We start from the raw sequence: 21,481 nt of genomic DNA, 5'->3' as shown, positions 1-21,481 counted from the left end.
GATTCTTCCAAACAAAGGATAAAATTAATAAACCCACGGCGCATTAATCATATCTCCCAAGGCACTATTGTTGGCTGCTGAGGACTACACTCATGAGGGATATATAAGGAATAGGGCAGAGGAGGACGGTGTAACGGCTGAGTAATTTCACTGGGAATCAGAATGTTTGCTATTTTCATTTGCCACAGACGTCCCATATGATACCACCAGGCCAGTTACTTAATTTGCCCATCAGTTTTCAAACAACATAACGGCAAGGGTTGTTCTTTCTCCATCCCTGCATCTCTCTCCAAAATCACATTTTACTTTTCTTCCTTACGATTTGTGCTGTAAGCTCTCTAGGACTGTCACACTGCGTGTCACAGACAGCTTCACTCAAGATGCTGGTGAAATGCAAAAATTTGTGTTTTTTTCCAGCAAATAGGTTTAGACATCAATGTCAATCACACCACCATTCTCCACTGATTATTTGTTAATAAAATCTATTTTACTAGTATATTCATACAAAATAATATTTCAGACTACCTTGTAGTGGAAAAGGCTTTTTTTTTTTTTTTTTTGGTAATTTTTTAAAATCTAAACTGCCCGCTTATGCACAGCTCCTGTACTGGCACACATCACCCTCGATTTGGAAAAAAGACTCGATTCCCCTTGCTCCGGGCTGCTCAGAGAAGCGGCCCCGGCGTGCTGCAGGCAGACCAAGGCTGGCGCAGGCTGGCAGCGCGTGCCTGGAGCCTGGCCCTGAGCCCAGGCGCATCTGAGCCGTGAGAGATCTGAGAGCCCAAAGGTAGGCAGAAGCAAAGGAAAAGAAAATAAATAAATTAATCAGTAAAGGGGGGTGCTTACAGGAGGGCTGGGAAAAGGAAAAACACAGGCCCTACCGGAGCTTAAAACTTTGTTCTGCGTCCAAAATTCAAAAGCAGCTCTTCTGTGGGTTGGCTCCTGCTTCCCTACAAACAAGCTGGCTCTGCTCATAACCTGCCTTCATTTCTACAGCCACCAGCAGTGCCAGCAGCCGTGCAAATCCCTGCCCTGCTGCTTGCCGAACATTTAAGGGGCAGACTGCTGTGTGCAGATTGCGGGTTGGGCACTCGTCAGTAATCTCCTTTCAGCCACCAGAACACCTCTCCCGCCCCCCTCCACAGCCCCTTCCCCAGCACAGGACGGTGCCACCACCCCATGGGTAACCCCGGAGGCATCCGTGCTCGCCCCAGAGCATCCCCGACATGGCCTCAGGGCAGCTCCCCGTACATCCTCCACTGCAGTGAGGCACCCAGAAAAAAGCCGGGATCACCCTCCCTGCTCCCCCCCAGGCCCTCTCCCCATGCAAAGCAGCCACCAGCCTTTTTCGAAGGCACAACCTCGCTCAGAACAAACACGGTGCGATTCTAACTAACCCCCAACGCCGTTTGTTCGTTATGGTAGGAAAAGATCATCTTCATTAGGCGTCACGCCGAGGTCACCGGGTCTGAATTACGTGACGGCACGCAACGGCCGGGGGATTGCTGTGTGAAGTACAGGACTGCGCTGCGCACCCGGCGTACCACAGTGGGAGGCGAGATGGATTACCCCGACAAGTTGGAAGCCATGAGTCCTCCCCACCCCACACAAAGACATGGGGAGTTCAAGCCGCTTACTTCAAAATAGCCCAACCTGTGACCAGCTACTCCCATCCCTACGGTGAGCACCAGCTAAACCATCACACCCGCTGAGGCCTTTGAAGACGCACATTACAAAGCCACGTTTCTTTACAGAACACGTCTCATTTTTTGTCTTTATCACTGCTAATTCCTGCCTTATCACTGCGTTAATTCCTTCCAGGTTACTCCTAATGAGCACCTGCGAGGTTCAGATTGCTCCTCTCCAAAAGCATTCAGCTGAGGTTTACCCCAGATCAATTCAGCTTTCTCGTTTGCTGCCCGGACTGACTCCTTGTTTTCCCTTAGTGTTGCTCTGCCTTCCTTACAGTTCATGGAAATGCGCACTAGCAAGTGCAAATTGCTACCGAAAACCAGGAACAGCTCAGTGCAAGTGCAGGAGGGTCATTAAACGCCAGGCAGTGACAGACGCCCGAGTAAGGCCGTAGCAGCAGACAATGCGATACTGATGGCTGCTACTGCATCACTGGTGTTGTGGCTACAGGCCGAAAATGGAGACATGCAGTTTCGGCTGGACATCTCACCTTCTCAGAGGCCTGTTTTCTCTTTTTTTGGTTTGGGACAACTTTTTAAGTGACTAAGGAGCACGTTACCAATTCACACTCTAGTAGTATTCTTGGTGAATTTGGAGGGGCACAGGCAGTCACAGGGAACATTCCAATTTTATAGCAGAATCAGCGAATGCAAACCTAACATAGAGCTTTAAGTGTCCCATTGTTACGCAGATAAACACGCAACACTGTGCACACAAAACCAACGCTGCGACAGGCAGCACGAGATGCCAGCAAACCACCTCCAGCTGCAGAACCGCTCACTGAAGAAATGCACTAAAAATGAACAAATCAATAACATAATGAGCTTTTCTGCCTCATCATGTACCAATCAGGACAGTAACAAGAAACAAATTGGGAAAATATTTGGAACAATGAAGAGGCTCATTTCTTGTGATCAGGGGAACCGTTCGCTCTAACGTATGTGGTTGAAGCTGCTGCACTTGGGGCTCCGGTTGCTGAACTGACCCGGTGAGGAAATCAATGCAATTAAGAGCCAGGTCTGGCTTCTAGATTCCTGCATCACGTGTGGTCTCTTTATGGAAACCCAGCTAGTACCTCGATTTTGGACATTACTGAAGATGCGACATAATATCTTTTGCTGATATAAAAGCATTTGAGTTGTAACAAAGCCACGAAAAAGCCTCAGCATAAGCCGTGCTGCTTGGAAAGCATGCAAAGACAGCCATGCAGCCACCTTCCAGAAAGCAGAGCGAGCCCAACGGGAGGAATCCAGGTGTGAAGTCAGCGGGGGTCTCAGCTCCAAGCACAACTGGCCAGGGCTGTACGTTCATTCGCACAACCAACCCGTGTATGAGCAGTCCTGCTTTGCCCCAACTTCCACAAAAATCATTAGGAAAAGAAGAAAGGGAGAGAAGAAAAGGACTCATCACACTGTTCTGCAGACTGATGGGCACCCACTAGAGCCTTGAGTGTAACTAGAAGGCGAGGGGTGCACATCAGTGTACTGCTTGTCCTGGGCATGGCCTCAAAGGGCCCCTCCACTGCAGCACCTCAGAGGACACCCCAGGGGCACCAGCAGATCAGAGCTAACACCAGGTAGTTTCAGGCTGCTCTACATGGACTATTCTGGTCTTTTTTTCCTCTATAAACATGGTTCCAAAAATCTCCCCCTCAAACTTAACTACTTCACCAGAACAAGAGGTGCTTTTATTTTAAGCTCGTGGAATGGTTAAATTGTACTCGGTCACAGAAGAGGGGCAGCAAACATAAACAAACTGGGCATGGACAGGCTCCTGGGGTCCACGCACGCAAAAAAGCTTGGGATCCCTGATGTTCAGGTAATCCAGAGAGGATTTTATATGCCACAGAGCCCTTGCTCCCCACTGCCTCTCTAAAAGGTTCTGGTGTCCTACAACCGTGCCATGCTTGCCATCCCCACGTGAACGCTGCACTGTGCCAGGTCTTCCAAAACTCTACCAAAATATATATTAATATATTGCATATGTAAAAATATATTAGAATATATTTAGGCAGCTTTCTTCTATAATGACTGCAGAAATAAACCTTTTTTTTTTTAAGACAATATTAAAAAATAGAATGCAAATGTAGTTCCATCTGCCATACCATACACCAATGGCACTTGCTCCAGAAGCATACAGCGAGGACAAGCTCCTCAAGACTCCTCAGATTCTGCAATGGTTCACCTAAGTTACGTGTACTGATGCACTGCTGTAAAGTTCATGAAACTCTTCAGTAGCAAACCAGGATCTCACAGAATCACAGAATTGTAGGGGTTGGAAGGGACCTCAAGAGATCTCAAGAGATCTAGGCATTTTCACTTAGAAAATGCAAGGTTTTAGTCACTCATTATGAGGGGTCTGTTTATTTGTCTTACTAGAAGCTCCTTTAGGTTCACTGAAGTGAGACAGGTAACAAGATAAAGGACAGATGGTGATTTCTAGGTCTTAGTTAGCACAATTTTATGCTAACGACCCAAAGATAAGGGAACAAAAGACTGTATGAGTAGATAATGGAACCAGCGAGAACTGGCTTGACTGCTGAAGTCTGTCTAAGACAGGAAAGGCCAGAAGATAAGCAGTAAGGAAGACTTCTGCCCTTCAACAAAAGACCACCAGAGTATGCCAGACAACTGACCACCCAAGGACGCCAGTACACATACAAATAGAGACGGAACCTACATGAATGATTCTTCGGAGACCTGATGAATATACAAGAGACTTACGGAAATGAAATGAATAGGTATTTGTCCCACTGATATAAGCACGCTGCCAGTAACCATCGGTGCGCAAGTTAGGTGGAGCTATCCCCCTTGTATCCGGCGTGTGTGCGCAGCGCCGAACAAACATACCTACTTTACAGCTTTACAGGTTGTGGAGTCTGTTTTCCGCAAGTCAGAAGAACTTGTAATGCTTGAATCCTTGTGGAGCAGAAGGGGCTCGGAAAGCCTCCTCCAGTCACCCCCACTGCTTTGCACCGTCTCAGGCCATAAAATCCACACGCTACTGATGCAATTGTGAGCTTAGAGACAGCATCATGCAAAGCTGGACTGACAGCACAAAAGCACACTTTGCTTCTATTTTGATGACCATCCTCACAACAGAAATCTTTTTCCTTTTCAAAAGTAAAGCTTCATACTTAGAACATAACGCAAAAAGTAGCAAAGCCAACATGGGAAATGAAGGGCTCTGAGTAGCGACTTGCTTTAGAAGCAGCTTCCAGCATCTGCTTGGAAAAAATAATCCCTAAGTAGCACAAAGTACACGACATATCATTAATAGCATAAATGGGGCATAACTTCAATACAGATCCCATCTCACATATCATCAGTATATTCATTTCTGGAAAGAAAGAAAAAGTACCCCACAGGTTTTTTTTCACATACAGAAGTCGTAGCGCTCAGCGCAAACTCGAGTTGTGCAGAATTTCAGAGTCCAGGATTTAAATTCTTTTTAGTTGCTAGAACTGTTTTTTTCTTGCCTCTTGATAAAGCACTGGATGTGGTGGTTTGTTTGTGGCTGTTTTTTCTTTGTTTGCTTTGTTGTTTTTTTCTCCCTCCTCAGTATTAAGGTTTGTGTTTCAGCAGACTTTTTATTCACATAATCCAAAAAAATATACGGCCAGACAGATTTTGATCAGTGTTTTGGAGCCACCATCATTTTTGACTGTCACCAAGAGAGAAAAATTTCAGCCTAACAGATAATTTTTTCCAAAGGTCCTGAGCACTGAGAGCAGTGTCACAACGGAGGACGTTTTGCAGCCTTAAACGCAGAGCGGTTGCTCCTGGCGCCTGCTCCATTACACAGATCTTGAGAGCTGCATGTAGTGAGGAGGCACGATAGATTACAGTTAATCTTTTTTCTCTCTTTTTAACTAAAATTATATGCTGCAGTCCATCAGCCAAGTTCCCTGGCTAGAGACAGCTAGAGCTATATCTGAAGGAAACTTTGTCCTCATGCTGCAAAAGGAAACCAAAAAGTAGAGGCCTTGTCAGTCTGGGGCTTTCCTTGCAGCCCACTTATAATGAACGCAGGAAAGGACATGGTGGCCTACTTTTAAAAGGGGTATTTCTGCCAAAGCCCAAAATAATAATAAGAAAAAGATATATGGTGTAACCAAAAAAATAAATATCTTTAGGTTATGGAAATTATGACTGATGACATCTCTTGCCCCTGTTGCCTGTGATCTATTTGAACATATACAAGACCTTAATTATAGCCTTGCAGTAAATGATCAGGCTTAAAGCATGCTCTCAGACCAAAAGGAGGGGCAAATCCAAGCGTAGGAACCGAGCTGTATTAAGCAGAAGTATCAAGGTACTGGAGGGGACACTGCACCCAGGGAAGAGGTGGACTCAGGCATCCACATTTGTCCTGTTGCTGTTTAAGAGGGGCAACGCATTCTCAAATAGCAAGTTTTTATTATTCCATCCTACTTGGAAACAAACAAGTTAGCCTTTCCTGATCATATACGTGTAAAACTGAAAACATAAAAGAAAACAGTTAAAAAATGACCAAGTTCCTCAATATAAAAAAATAAATAGTGGTGCCAGCAGAATTATTCCATATGCTTACCCCTACCTGAGATGAAAACACCACCTACCCTCCTCACAAAGCCAATGTTTTCCCTGAAGTAAAACACAGTACACAGAGAAATGCCAATACCACAAGCAGGGCTGGGTTTTTCAAGACTAAGTCATTCAGGGACCCTGACTTGAGATGTCCTGAAAGAACAGTAGTCTCAGAAATCCCAGACTCCTGCTCTTTGGCAATCACATTACTTGAAAGCATTAATTCAAACAACCCAAGAGCAAGGTGCTCAAGCATGTAGTTTTTCTGAAGAGCTCAGACCAGAAGGATAAACCACTTCTCCCCTTCCACGCCAACATGCGCTGCAAAACTCCTTGCTCCTATGGTACATCAGAAGGAAGAACAACACGTACACTGATATGATTGGCAATTTTCCTCTATTCTCTGCTAAAGAGGACCAAATAGAAAAAAAAAAAATATATATATATATATATATATATATTCATGGAGAACTAATCTCCCCCTGAAACAAGGAATTGGCCAGAAAAAGTTAGCATATAGCACGGCACATTAGCAATGTCATACACATACCCTGGCAGAGGTGGGAAGGAAGTTCCCTGAGAAAATGTGGGAGGGGGTTTTTGGGGGTGGAGTGTGTACACTTCTGATACAACTGATTTGTTAAAACTTGAGTGTTTTAATGAAATATGATGACTCAGTGGACTCTCAACAGCAACAACAGGGAATACAGAAATCCCAAGAACTGCAGCTCAAATAAAAGCTCTCAGAACTCTTGGAAGTGCTCATGGGACCAAGCCAGGCTCACAGAATGGAGCTGTCCGTGTTTGAAAGAAATTTTATTTTTAAACAGAGAAAATCTGAGTTTTCCAAAGCATTCTGTTATTTTTCTTTCTGTAGGAAGATGCTAACTATTTACTGTTACCTCTTGTACCTTCCCTAACGCCATCCAGACTACTGGGAAGAAACAGCCACAACACGTACACTATTATCCTTGTTAAAATTCTAAAATGCGTTAATTGTAATTATTCTAAAGCATCATTATCCCCTTCTCAGAACTCATCTCTTGTGAATACTAAAATTCTCATGCAAAACTTTAATTACTCACAAACAGCCAGTGAATATGAAAGTGAACGTACAGGTGATAACACATCCAAAATGTAGGGGTTTTGCATCTTCAAGGGCTGAAAAATCCAGTTCTGTCATTACTGTCTTTTTAAACAGACAGCTTTGCTTTGAAAGAAACAAACACTTCCTCCACAGACCAAACATACCAGACTATAATGGGTTGTTATAAAGAACAGAAACACCGTCAATGATGACTACCACTTCCAAGGTGAGTCCACCTCTCTCCTTCCTTATGTACGCTTTACTCACTGCAAAAAGTACAAGTTCATCTTTCACACTAGGTTTGACTGTAGTAAGTCTTGAGACTGGTATTTCTAGACACAAAATGAATGCTTTGTTGTAAAATCATTGTTTTACTAAATTACAGACATACAGAAACAGATTTTTCAAAAATGATTCAGTTGTGATACAATAGCACTTGTCAGCAAAAACATTCCAGCAAGCTTTACTTGGCACGGTTACTCATTAACATTATTTTACCTTAAAAGGGGTCTAAGAAACAAAGCTAAGATCTATTCTTACCAAAACAATGAGGCGGGGAGGGGGAAAATCTTCAGCAAGATGATGACAAAGGCCATCTTTAGTTTTTTTGCAAGGGTGCAAGAGCACTTGGAGAAACCCAGAAAGTAAACAATAGAATCTGAGCTTACACGTGACTACCTCAAATTCCTGACCGTCCTTTGAAACAAGCAAGTAAGACCCTGAGCAGCCTGGAAGCACAGGCAAGCCAGAAAGGCTCAACGCACAGCTGTGGTAGGGTAGGGCCAAAGAAAAGGGAGGTTAGGAAGGGAAGCAGCCATCTTGCACCCCCCGCTGGGCCAAGACATCTCAGGTTGTCCTCAGCACAAGCAGACCCAAGGTCCATTTTACCAAAGATCCCTGAATTCAGGCTCACGGAAGGAGGTGCTCAGCTGCCACCACGTGTAAGTACTTCTGCCAAAACCGCAAACACAGAATTGGTTTCAGCTCCCAGCCTTGCCCAAGGAATCCTCAAACACCTCTGAGATGGTCTCTCACCGTCAGAACAATGGTACCGAACAGGCTTCGCAGTGGATTTTTACAGGAATGATTGAAATTTGGCAAGAAACCTCAAAGGCTGTGCTGAGCGCGTTGGTGGTATAGTGGTGAGCATAGCTGCCTTCCAAGCAGTTGACCCGGGTTCGATTCCCGGCCAACGCAGCACAAATTTTATGAGGGTTGGACCAGACGAGCTTGAAGGTCTTTTCCAACCTTAATGATTCTGTGAAACTTCAGTTGGGACAGAGAGGATTGTGCAGAATATTGACTGAAGCTTGTAGGACTGTCAGAAGCAGAACGCAATGGCCCAGACCTAAAGGTCACTGTAAGGAAATAAAGCACAAGGAGAAACTCTCTTCACACCACGTACAAAGAGAGCTGAGTATTGCAGCTGGACTGCCAGAAAACCCAGCTAATTCGCAACCAGCGATAAGACGTGCATCCAGGTAACCTAAAGCTGACTGGATTTCAGGATAAAGGAAGTAATCAGTGGAGGGACCCCACTCCCTTCGGCACTTACGGCTAGTTCTGTGTAACCACCCTGAAGCAATTCCCTCTGCAGCAGGCTTCCACCTTCCTCTGAAGCATCAAGTGTTGGTCAGTGCTACCATCAGCAGGCAAAACCAATTGGGGTAGCGAGACCAGAGGCAAAAACACAGAGATACCCACTGCTTACTGCTCAGGATGCATGCCCACATCAGTCTTCACAGTCAGAATGCACTTTTTTTTTTTTTTCTCCTCCATTTTGCAAACAAAGAAATCTCTTTAAAATTGGAGAAGGGGGAAGAAGTAAGTTGCAAGGCCAAAGGATCACTGTGAACATCAACTGCAATCACCCACATAAAAGAAAATCCCACCTCCAGTGGAGGAAGGTTAGGCCTCCCTCCCTTCCACGTAAGTAAATACGATTTTGCTCAGTACCTCGCAGCTGACCTACAGCCTGTTTCTAAACAGGCCCAATCTCAAGTTAGACTCCAAGTGATGATGGATTTATCACTTCCCTTGGTAAACTGCTCCTATAGTTAATTATCCTTACTATTTAAGTCACGTCTCATTTCCAGTTTAAAAAATTTGCTCAAGGCCTCCTAATATTTTTTCGACAATGTGTGTCTATAAGCGTGTGCTTTTGCGTGTACACATACACGTGCTTAAAATAATCCCACTGACTCCTGAAAAAAAGGATCTTTCTCACATGCAGGGTGGTTGTGCCATCCCTGGATCTCCGAGGTGGGCCTGAAGTTGGATTTTAATTCAGAAGTGCTGCTGGAACAATACCAGACAGGCCAAAAGATTTCAGTTCCGTACCCAGTCAGGCTCCTTAAGGCTAGGGGCATCTCAACAAAAGCACACTGACAGCCAGCACCTGACTTTCCCTTAAAAAAATAAGAACTGCAAAATTGCAAAACATTTTCTCCTACATTGTTAGGCACAGAATTAAGGGCATATGTGAACTTTATCAATTATGACTACATATTTGACGTGATAACTATTAGAAGGCTGGCCACTGCTTATACATCCATTAAATGTATGCTTTTATGCAAGCTTATACATGGCCTATGAAATGGCTTCAGAACAGACACTTCAGCCACGGTATGGTCAATGTTAATTTTTGTTATGTTCTAAAGGTCCTAGAAGCTCTATAGCTTTCTTTGCTGATCCTGACAAGCTTGCTATTTTTAATTTTCTGAAGACCTTTGAAAAGGCTGGAAGATAGGGGAGGTATCGAGGAGACAACAAGAAGAGAGAGCAAGCTTCATCCCCGCTCCGGCAAAGTTTCTGCTCTCCAGCTGCAGCCTCTCTTCACAGACGATGAATCATATGCCTAGAAAGAAACTACATATCTGAATAAACCACATTGAGTTACTGTCTCTGTTTGGTTATATATTAGGTAAACCTAACCAATCTAAGCTCATCAGCTGACACAGAAGCCAGTGGAATTAAAATGCAGACATACAAAAATTCTTGTAAATTATTAGTAGGGTCACGCAAGGCCTTAAATATTGAGGAAAGCAAAACAATCTATTAATAACTGAAACACTGATAAAGTTTCTGCCTAGTCTAAAAAAGAAGAGAGAACCATGAGGTAAAGTTTCCAAGTTTTTGTGGTCTGAGTTTTTAAATCTGATATGGAAATGCTTGCATGCCTCCATGTCCTGCGACAACCAGGCCTCGGGGTCTGAGAGCCAGTTCATCTGGGGGTAAGCGTCTTTAGGGATTATGTACTTTAGAGGAAAATAAAGGTAAGCAAAACACTATAAATTATTCCAGTCATACGTGAAGTGAAGCACATGTTTATGCAGCATCAGAAGCAGATGAGCTGGCAACAGAGCGTGACCTGCCTGCTCCGACCACTCCAGTTTCTGCGTGCCCTGCTCCTTCCACCAGACCTTTGCCATTTTCACTAGCGGCAGGACCAGAAGCACACGCTTCAAGTTCAGGCACGCTGTCTGCAGCTATGGGAGGGTTGTCATGAAAGAATAAGCAGGGTGCACAAAGCAAAGAGAGTAAGAAGGGCACGTCCCATTCCGCCTCCCGCCTCCGGAGGCGATGCTGTGCTCAGAGCAGAGCAGAGGTACCTCTGCTGCTGCCTCCGGGTCAGGCAGCCCGGAGCGTGCTGGTGTGAGCCTGGACTGCGTGCAGTCAAACGGGGTTTTTTGGGAAGGCTACGGCATTGTGTGCAGCCATATGCAGCGTAACCTGAGCCAGTCCAAGCTTGTGTCATCTCAGGTCAGAAATTATAGGGAAAGAAGAAGCTGTGGGTTTTATTTGTTTATTTGGTTTAAATATGCGGCCAGTGCAAAGATCAGTTGTCAAATGGAAAATGTTGGTTGAGAAGTATTGAAAAAGGAAACAGTCCCAAGAGAGGAGTCCTCTGTGCCCCAGCACAAAATCCACGGGTCCCCGGTCTCTTTTAAGGCTCTGAGCAGGTCTAAACCAGACTCCCTACAGATCCAAGAAAAACTGCTTTGTATTATTTTAAACCCCTGCATTAGGCTGTAGAGCTGCAAGGCATAAGCTGGTTTGCATCAGAAAGAAGTCCCCCTTAACACCAAGTTATCAGATAACTGTCCTTCCCAAACACAAACTTCCTCTTGAAGTAGCATCTGGTTCTGGCCACTGGGCTGAATGAACCGAGGCTGATTCCTAGCACTGATTCCTACAGCGGGCTCCCAGAGAAAATACTACTCAGAAGCAGCCACCTCCCCATGCAAGCGCAGGCTCTGAGAATTCCCACTGCTGACGCAGTGGATGTGCCAGCACTGTTGTGTCACACCTGCCTCGAGGCTCCAAATCCGGTTTACTACCTGCTGCACACTTTCACTTGGTAATTACCCTGTTCTGGGACAACCTACGCAGGCCTCCCGAGAGAACAATGCAGCCTGTGGTTTCAGCACACTCACGTGCACGTTTACCTCCCATGGAGACAGCTGTGGAGGTATGTACCTGATGCGGCAAAGTTCATCGCTTGTCAGCTTTAGAGATGGTACTAGCACACATCCAGGACTGGGTGGAGAATGTCGTCAGATCTTCACAGCAGCCCTGGCACTGAATGATTTAAAAGACAGCCTGAAGCCAAGCTGAATCTCTAAAAACCAACTGGTGATGCAACATTTTAGGAGCACGCAGATTCATACCAGCTCCCCGCATCATGCAGTGCAACCCAGCACAGCCACTGAGCTTCAGCTCTGAAGTTGTCACCATCTCTCCACCACTCAGATGGGAATCTGCAAACCAGCCTGCCTGTGAGCACGGAGCACTTCTCCTAGGAACATCTCAACCCCATTACCTCTGCCACTCAGCCTGCGATAAAAGTGTCGCATCACCCAGGTGGAAAGCAACATCAAGTAGTTAAGCCGAGATCAAAACACAGAACAAGAGGGTGTCCGTCTGTCTCTCCTTGACGGATCTGTCAGATGAGTTCATTTAAATGAGGGTTTTGCCAGGAAGAAGCTGGTGAGTGCTGCGAAGCAGCGATGGCCTGCCAGCCCAGCCAGAGAGCCACAGGAATGTTGCCTCGATGCCTCAGATGGCTGCCGTGTCTAAATATACATGAACAAGGAAACGGAGCCTGTTTAAATGCAACAGCCGAATCTGTGCTGTTCCTCCTGAGGAACTGTTTCCACCACTCTCTACACAAAAGATAGCACAGTTCATGGCAGTGCTGACTGCATCGGACGTACAGGCGATGAAACGCAATGCCTTTTTTCCCTCATTCAGAAACAGCAACCCCCACGGGGCAACAAAAGGGTGCTCAGTTACCCTGAAAATGAGACCCCACTGGAATTCAGTTACTTTGTCCAATAAGTAAGGCAAAGAAGCAGCTTCATGTTTTCCTGTAAGCCTGATGATCTAAAAAGTTATTTTAAATACAATGCTATTAAAAAACACCATTAATTTTCAAGTTCACCTAGTATTTGTTTTCCATACAAAGTACCCATTAATTATTCCCTTTCTTTCATGACATCTGAAATAACGTGAGCGATGTTCAATGTACGGTATCTACCATAGCTAGTTTGTCCATTTCCTTGATGTCAAAAAATAAAAAATAAAAACCAAGAAACGGAGCCTGTTTCAGTTTACCCCAGGTACTATTAACATTTTGTTCTGCCCATTCATAGGGTTGTGTACAACCTGGTACAGGACAGGACTTGTGGGGAAGGTGAATTAAAATAACAAGAATAAATCTGGTAACATTTTTAGAAGGGGCTCCAACCCCAAATGTAAATAATAACTTGCCAGTGATGGGTTGATTTTTGCCCCTTCTTTCTTGAAGCACAAATTATAGCCAGTATTTCGGTTCTTAGACACAACCTTCAAGTATTATAGATCCGTGCTGACTTACAACAGCAAAAGATTTTGTTCATTATAGATACTCCTGTGACTAATACATTTGAATAGAAGGCCGAGGTCCAAGCAAGTCAAGGGAAAAACAAGTTATTACAGTAAAGGCACCCAGTCCACAGGCCAGCTGAGCAACCCTTGAATGAAATCCAGAAGAAAAAAGCCTGGACTTAGTCCATCTGCAGCTCCCGTGGGACTGGAGAACAAGCAGCAAATGCCAGACTGCAGTTCAACCTTGCTTTTATCTCTCCCACCTTGTTCCCATTCTCAGAACGGCACCAACAAGATGATGAATGTTATTCTGCAGTGACCCCTGCTCCGGAGAAACAGCATGGCAAACACTCCCACTCCTTTCATTCCCAACCCCTTTTCTTCTAAAGAATCACTTTGAAGGTTCATAACATTCAGCCCTGAAGGCAAGAGGGTTTTTCCAATGTAAATTTCTTCTGGTCACTGCAATATGAACAGAAATCTTGGGCGGCTCCGTTCTGCGAAAGGGTTTTCATATTTCCTTTGCCTGCCCAGCTATTTATCATTTTCCAATAATCCTATGCCCTGCAGACAAAAACACTCAGCAAATGGCCTTACCTCCCTTCCCCCTACCCCCAACACAATAATGTTTCCATGCCTGAAAGTCTGTCCGTCAACGCTGATCGGAAAGAAAGATGTTTATCTCTACATATGGCAAGCCACAAAAGTTAGAGATGGAAAAAGATCTATTAGATCATTGAGTCCGAAGCTCTGCTAGTGAAGGACAGAGCCCCCGGAGAATACAGAATTGTTTTTAAACAGATGCAATAAATCGTCCTTCATGATGTGGTGGCCAACTGAGATATTTCACATCCTTGACTTTGAGGCAGGAGATGCTGCAATGTGGAAGTTTTTCTCCTTTCCCAATAGATTCATGATACTAAATTTGTTGTTGGTTTCCGTTAATATGCTCTAGTTTCCAAAAGACAGACCAACCACAACCAGAATTCTTCCGTCACTGCCTGATCCTAATTTATTTAAGATACTTGCTGAAGTCATCACTTGGACTGCTCTCAAATGACCCCAAGCTAGGATCACATATGGAAATATGGAAAAGCAATATGTTGCAACAATCCAACAATATCCTTCCAATTAAATCTTAAACTTTGGTAGGTTCAGGCGAACGCCACCTTGGTGCCCTCATATCTCTCTCTCGTTTCCTCCATGATAGATTTTGGTTATGGGCTCACACTCCAATCCAGTGCTCTGAAAATGCCCTAGATGCACCAGGACCAAACACAAAAAATGAAGCTTCACCTCTAGTCTCTGTTGCCATTCAAGGAAGAGGGAGGACACAGCCAGAGTTTTGCTCATGAGAAATACAGGAGGACAGACATCTCTCAGAGCAATTCAGGTGACTAACAAAAACACTGAAACACCTCCTGAGAGTTACCCATTCTGGTAACATTCACATCTAGGCACAGCTGCCAGTCGTTCCTAACAGATCACAGCTGATGACATTTGGGAAAGGAAGAATCTCAGCGCAAAAAGAAGCTCCAAGGTCAGAAGTATGGCTCTGTGCTTGGATATCGCTCCAAACAGGTGTTTAAATTTCAGAGCACATGGGCTAGAAATTCATTATCATCAGATTCATTAACATATTTTAGAAATTGAGAAGTTCAGTTCAATGTTAAATCTATAGCTATAAACGGTTTATAAAATTGAGACACCACACACTTAGGAAACCCAAATCCCAAGCCCACCTGAGAACACACATGAATTTATCACACAAGACAACGCAGGTGGGGACAAGGCACATGCGTGCATATAACTGACCATCTGCAAATTTGAGTCTGATATTTCTATAGCCCACTGGACATCGCTGCACTGGGGCAAGGTATGACATTTTGGAAATGCATAAATTGTTTTAATCAACACATTTTTTCAGCAATAATTAACAGGTAGGCAGCAATGGTCAAAGTAGCCTAAGGCAGTTGTATATCAATATATACCTGCATAACACAAATCATAGAATCATAAAATGGTTTGGTTGGAAGGGACCTTAGAGATCATCTAATTTGAAGCCCCCTGCCGTGGGCAGGAACACCTCCCACCAGACCAGGCTGCTCAAAGCCCCATCCAACCTGGCCTTAAACACCGCCAGGGATGGGGCATCCACAGCTTCTCTGGGCAGCCTGTGCCAGTGCCACAGCACCCTCAGAGTAAAGAATTTCTTCCTTATACCTAATCTAAATCTCCCTTCTTTTAGTTTAAAGCCCTTAACCCTTGTCCTAGCACTACACTCCCTGATAAAGAGTCCCTTTAAACAGAGCGTGCAACTCCTTTCACTGCCTATGAAAATCCTTGATCTAATGTAAAAGAGCCGTAGTTGGAAGCAGAGCCTGAAAGCATTAAAACAAAAGAGAAAACACCACCTTATGTCATAAACACAACCATCTGAATTCAAATTACCTAGAAAACAAGGAGAGGTGCTGGTGACTGCTCCTCTTAGGACACGTCCTGTGTCGTGCTGGACTCAGCTTTCCCAGCGTCCAGGGAACAAATGCAACAGCCACGGACATGGCAGCCGCACTGCCTTTCACACCAAGGGCAGGCAATGCAGCCTAACTTTTTCTAACATGGGCACCAGCAGCATATACATTTAAAAATAAAGCATATTGATCCACTGGAGAAGTAGAAAATTAAACGCACGTGACAGATGTAAGTCACGTTAGTTATCAGAAGGTGTTCAGATTTGACAGCAGTGAAGGCAAGAAAAAGCTAGGTGAGGACAGATATTTGTCTGTGCTAGCTAATGTTTCACCAAAAAAAAAATCTTTAACCACTGTTCTTCCATTTTATACGTAACCCTTGATATAAGATTTGACTTTTATATTGACATACTGGTTCCCAGGAATTTGGTCCAAAATTGCTCTCAACTCCCCCCACCTCCACCCAAACACTTTTTAAAGTAATATTGACACAACTGCGAGTAGTGGCCTTCCTAAATTAAAACTTATGTACATGGTCTGAGCATACAGTACAGAGCTCGCAGAGCTCTGTTAGGGACATCAAATATATTTTGAAAGATGTGGTTGTACTGTCTCTGGTATTAGTCAAGTAACATGCTGCCTGTCTGGAACTCGTGTAACAGGCACTGATAAATAAAGTGCCCAAATCTTACTGAATCTTGCAGTCAAGCCTTGCTGGGTTAGATTCACAAACAGAGGAAACCCTTCAGACTATGCCCCAACTTATGTCTTAGAGAACAGAGGCTGGGCAAATCACACAATTTGTTGTTTATCAGAACAAGGATTTCACATACTGTCTTTGGGGTTTACTCTTGAAACCCAGGATAACGTTTAAACTGGTCCATCTGTGCTGGCACTGAAATATCTTGGGATTTGCAAAGCTGAAAAACTCAAAAGGCATGATATACCCACAACTGAGGTCTAAATACCCAGTAGAAGATACTCTCATTCTTCAAAAGATCATTTAGAAGTCTTTTTAGGCTTGCAAAGTGCAATCAAGTTTCAATGTCCCATTCACGTTTGGCACTGCTTGACTCCAGCTATGAGCCGAGCTGCAGGACTACCAACAGCTAACTTCTTGTAGCCATAACCAGTCTATGAAATTCTCATTAACCTTTCCTAAAAAAACAAAAAATTCAGGAGACATTTCATAAGGCAAGGAGCTGGCAGGGCAACAGAAGTCCTCCCCCTCTTAGACACTGCAGACACTGAAATTCTCCTCTGAATTTATATTCTTTTCTTCATGTTTCATTTTTGCCACATGACCTTTCTAAATATTCTTATTTTTCAAAACTGATAAAATGAAGTCAAAAAGGATAGCAACAAAAACCTGTCAAGAATAAAAACCATCAGCAAGATATGATTCCTTTGTATTTGATGACAATGAGAAAAAAAAAACAAAAAACAAAAAAAAAAACACAAAGGAGTATCAGACTTCCTGGAAAAGTAAAAAGTTTCAAATATTGACAAAAGTATCAAAAAAATTAGGTAACCATTTCACTCTAAAAAAAAAAATCTGGTAATTTTCCCTTGTAAGAAGAACAAAAGCATCTGAGAGTTGGAGGATGCTGAAAAACAAAATACCTACAAAAATAATTGAATTAGATCTATTTCTTGTCTCCCTGCCTGGCCCGAAAAACAAAAATAAATACCTTCTGCAATTTTCAGTCTAGGTTTACAGTCCCCAAAGACTTGAATCATTAAAATATCATGTAAGCTTTTATTCAGAGCAACTACTTTGAAGTCCATCTGTTTATATCAGAGTTGGCCCCAGCTAAAATCCAAGAACAAAACACACACACTGTGTGATACCGAAAACAGATCCAAGTTTTCTTGACTGGCCCCTTCTCTACCATTTGCTTCGAGTCCATTAGTCAAAGTCATAACTGTGCTCCCCCCAAACAACTCGTGAAGTACTTCTTTTATGGGACCCCTTTGAATCCTCTGATACACCAACAGGCCTGAAAACCCGCTCATCCTGATAGCAGAGAACTGCAAGGAGTGCTTCGTCCTTCCTCTCTCCTCGCAAACAGGCACGCCGCTCTGCTCTTCCAGCAGCAGTGCCACTGACAACTGGATGCACCTAAACCAGTTACCTTCTTTTGGGAACCACTGCCTGGGCTCCAAGTTATCCCCCTGATGCACATAAGACCACCGAAGGGCGAGGGGGCCAGCACCCATCCCAGCCTACAGGCAGGCACCGGGCCGCTCCTGACGCTCCGGTGTGGGCTTGTGGGTTTTTCCTCTCGTTAGCTTAGCAGTGCCACAATAAAGAGGCTTACAGCTGCCTCTTCCTCTAATTGCATTGGGTGTGAACTGAAAATGCTGCTTTTTCCAGTAATTTTCCCCTTTTCCCAAGTACAGCTCTACATGTGTACATACGCACGCTTTCAGTAACACGCACGTTTGCCTTTGGAGGATATTTCAAACCTACCCAACCTAAATAAGGAGAACTTTTAAATGTATTTTCTCTCCCCCTTGATGTGGCGAGATTCACAGGCTGTGGAAAAAGAGGCTGGGACAAGACACAGTTGCATCTGGAGCGGGGGAGGCATTCTTTTTTGTGGTTGTCTGATGAATTATCAAAGCCGACTTGTAAGGAGTTTGGGGCCCAGAACTTTAAACAGATAGAGATTTTCCTCTCTCCTTTCCTTTCTGTCTCCAACTGTCCTGGGGATTTGACTGAGTCATGTTACACTCGCTGTGACTTCAGATCAGTCGTATCTGGCTTTAATAACGTCTTTATTTTTATTGTTATTATTTTTGGCTGCCCGGGTATTCTTAAGAGCTTTGTTGTTGCACTCCCAGCAGAGGCAGCAGCATGCGCTCAGCGATGGGAGCGATGCGAGGACAAGGCTGGAGCGGAGACGGAGACGTCTGCGTGGAGTCCCGGAGCTTCACTTCGGGGCAGCCTGGAGCTCCAGTGGAAGCCCAGCCAGGAATGCCTGGCATTCCCATCCCTCCACACAAGGTAACTTATGGCTCCCCACCTCAAACACATCGCCCCAACAGGGCGGCACAGAATTTAGTTGATGTTTTAACAGATACCAAGGCACCGGGGAGGCAGGGAGGAAGAGCTCCTGGGACTTGTGACATACGTGTCCAAATGGTGTGGCTCTGATTCAAAGGAAAACAAAACCGAGCAACCAACCACGGCCAACCTCAGAGGCTGCAAATGACAGGAAATCCCTCTGGGTAGGTCCAGGTGTTAGGCAGAAAAAAATTCCACCACACCTTTTTTTTATATATATATATATTTATATTTTTTTATATATACACGCACAACCATTTTTAGACTCCAAAGTTACATGAGCATACCCTAACAATACAAAAAAGAGAAGGAAGGATTTTCATAGGCCACATCCCTTCCACTACGCATTTATTCATTTATTTCTGATATAAAAAGCTAAAAAGCTGGAGAAACGTTAGGAGTGGAAATATGAAGCCAAACAACTTCCTGCCCAAGGTTGAAGGCAGAGACAGGGAGAAAGCATTGGAATGGCTGATGAGTGGCTACATTTCATCTTTCAAAGCATCAGCTTGGAGGCCATCCCAGAAAAATCCGGCCATCCCAGCAAGATCCTGCTATGATTCAATAAAGGGGCTACAGGGATCGAAGGCCCAGTCAAACTACCTAAAGAACTGATCCAAGAAGGCAACCTATACCATTAAGGATTTATTTTATTCACGCACAGAGGATACACAGGGCTAAGGGAGAAGACTGCAGAAACATCTCAGAGGCAACGTGCTGGAATAGCATGGAGGGCTTTAGAGACTGAGGTTCTTTGCCCATTCCACAAGCAGAAGATATAAAACAGATGAGCTCTAAACTTCCCTGGGTATTTTGTTGTGCAAATCAGTTCCACTGCTGAAATCCTTACTGCTAGGGATCTCTGAACAGGCCTTAAAGAAAACAAAAGTGGCTTTTATCGACAAACATGACTTCACTTCAGCTACTTACCTGAATATTCCACTAGCATTCATAATACTTTATCTTCTTTGTGTCAGCCACGCAAAGGACAAAGCCTTCGACACCTACAGAATGCCCCCAGAAGCCAAATTTACACGTATTTATATAAAAGAGAAGAAGTTGTTCAAGACAGGAAGGAAAATATGCATTTCAAACATCTTATTGTGGAGCAGGAAGAGTAACACTCACGCGGCCGTTTCTATACCAGACATCATGAGAAGCCAAACTGCAGAAGGGAATATTTAAAAAAACACTGGCTGGAAAAGCAGGAAATCTAAAACCTGATTTTTCATTAAAATCAGCAGTGGTTTATGAGTGTGAAAACAGACCTCAGTGTCATCAGATCAGACCCTCATAAGGCTGCTCAGCCTGTCTTAAGAGTTGAACACAGGCATTATTTCAAGAAGTCTAAAGAAAATAATCACCTTTACGCTTGCTCATTCCTATACCAATCAATTCATGTGGACATCCAGTCCCCCCAGATCAATGCTATTCCCCAAACCCCTCCATCATCTGTATTCTCCCTCCCTCCCTCCTTGAACCTCCTTCATCTCTGTTCATCACTTCTGTCCCATCCAACTCCCCCATTAGTCTTCCTTGGATAAATATTGCACAAGGGACAAAGATGAAAAATTTGCCTAAATATACAGATCGGGAGGGAGCTGGCAGAGACTTTTTAGCGGTACACTCCCGAAACCTATCTGGAAGAGCAGTGCAGAGTTGCAAAGGGGAGAGGGACTGAGCTTTTCTATGCTTTCACAAAGTCTGGGTAGGACAGGTTGGTACAGCCACAGCAGTCCAGCCTGGAAGGTTTCTTCCCGAACAGCCTGAGCCTCTCTCTATCTTCTGTTTAAATATTTTGTACCAGATTGAAAGCTCTTTAGAAATCCCCATATTGGAAACTAGACAAAGCATATTTCTGCTTTCTAAACACATACAAGAAGTTTTGCAACGGGATCTCTGAAATTGTAAATGTGAATTTTCAACTCCACAAGCCTGATTTTTCACATTTATTTTCTTATCTAAGGACTAGCACTTGTGGTAAGAACGTCAGTGCAAGGCAGCACAGAATGGTGTACACCTTAAAGTCAGTGCAAGACTGCGTGTGTTTATGGGAGGGCTTGTCACTCCAGAAAACAGGCAAGAAAAGCTAAAGTCAAGAAGTCATGGAAGTTAAAAATGTTATGCAGATCCAAAGGGTAACCATCTGCAGGGATGTTGAAGAAATACTGTGGTTTGAGCGTATTAGACGTAGATATAGTCTCATTCTGATGCAAACAGCGCTCACTTTCCCATCCCATAACACCATTACCAGAGACAACTACCACCGTGGAAAGAACAAGACTCTACTGAAGACCATCATACACAAAGGAAACCCAGATGTTCTCTCAGCCTACTTGGCAACAAATACATTTCAGCAAGGAAGAGCTTGCTTTTCTTTATTTGGAACGTGAACCTTTGTACCCACAGAAATTGTACTCTACCTATTTTTAGTTTAGAACAAAAACAAACAACCTTGGATGTACATAATTCAAGGCTGAAACAGGTAAATGGTCATGGCCAAAAATTCACTTCAGCATATCCTAGTAGTCCATTTCTGATTCACAAAACTTCCTGAGCATCTTTGATTGGGAAAAAAAAAATGGAAGAAAAATATATCAACAAGCAAGGCAATAAATATTTACTTAGCATCAACAGGTTGCACTATATACTATGTGATTTTGAAAATCAGCTGGAAAATTTACGTTTTTCTTAACCTTTTCTCCCTCTCCCTTTATGCACTCAT

The 21,481-nt window shown here is 43.9% G+C and overlaps 1 long non-coding RNA gene and 1 other non-coding gene across 3 annotated transcripts in view; one reads left to right on the top strand and one right to left on the bottom strand.

Annotated features, from left to right (window-relative positions):
• Positions 1–21,481, bottom strand: part of LOC106043483 (uncharacterized) — a 162,221-nt gene that overhangs the window by 74,324 nt on the left and 66,416 nt on the right. The window lies entirely within an intron of this gene.
• Positions 8,473–8,544, top strand: TRNAG-UCC (transfer RNA glycine (anticodon UCC)). The gene has a single exon. It is a non-coding gene; the product is annotated as a tRNA-Gly (tRNA).

Source organism: Anser cygnoides, chromosome 16, assembly GCF_040182565.1.
Source record: "Anser cygnoides isolate HZ-2024a breed goose chromosome 16, Taihu_goose_T2T_genome, whole genome shotgun sequence".
NCBI lineage: Eukaryota > Metazoa > Chordata > Aves > Anseriformes > Anatidae > Anser > Anser cygnoides.
The sequence above is the reverse complement of the archived record's forward strand: the minus strand, read 5'-3'. Positions and strand labels throughout refer to the sequence as shown.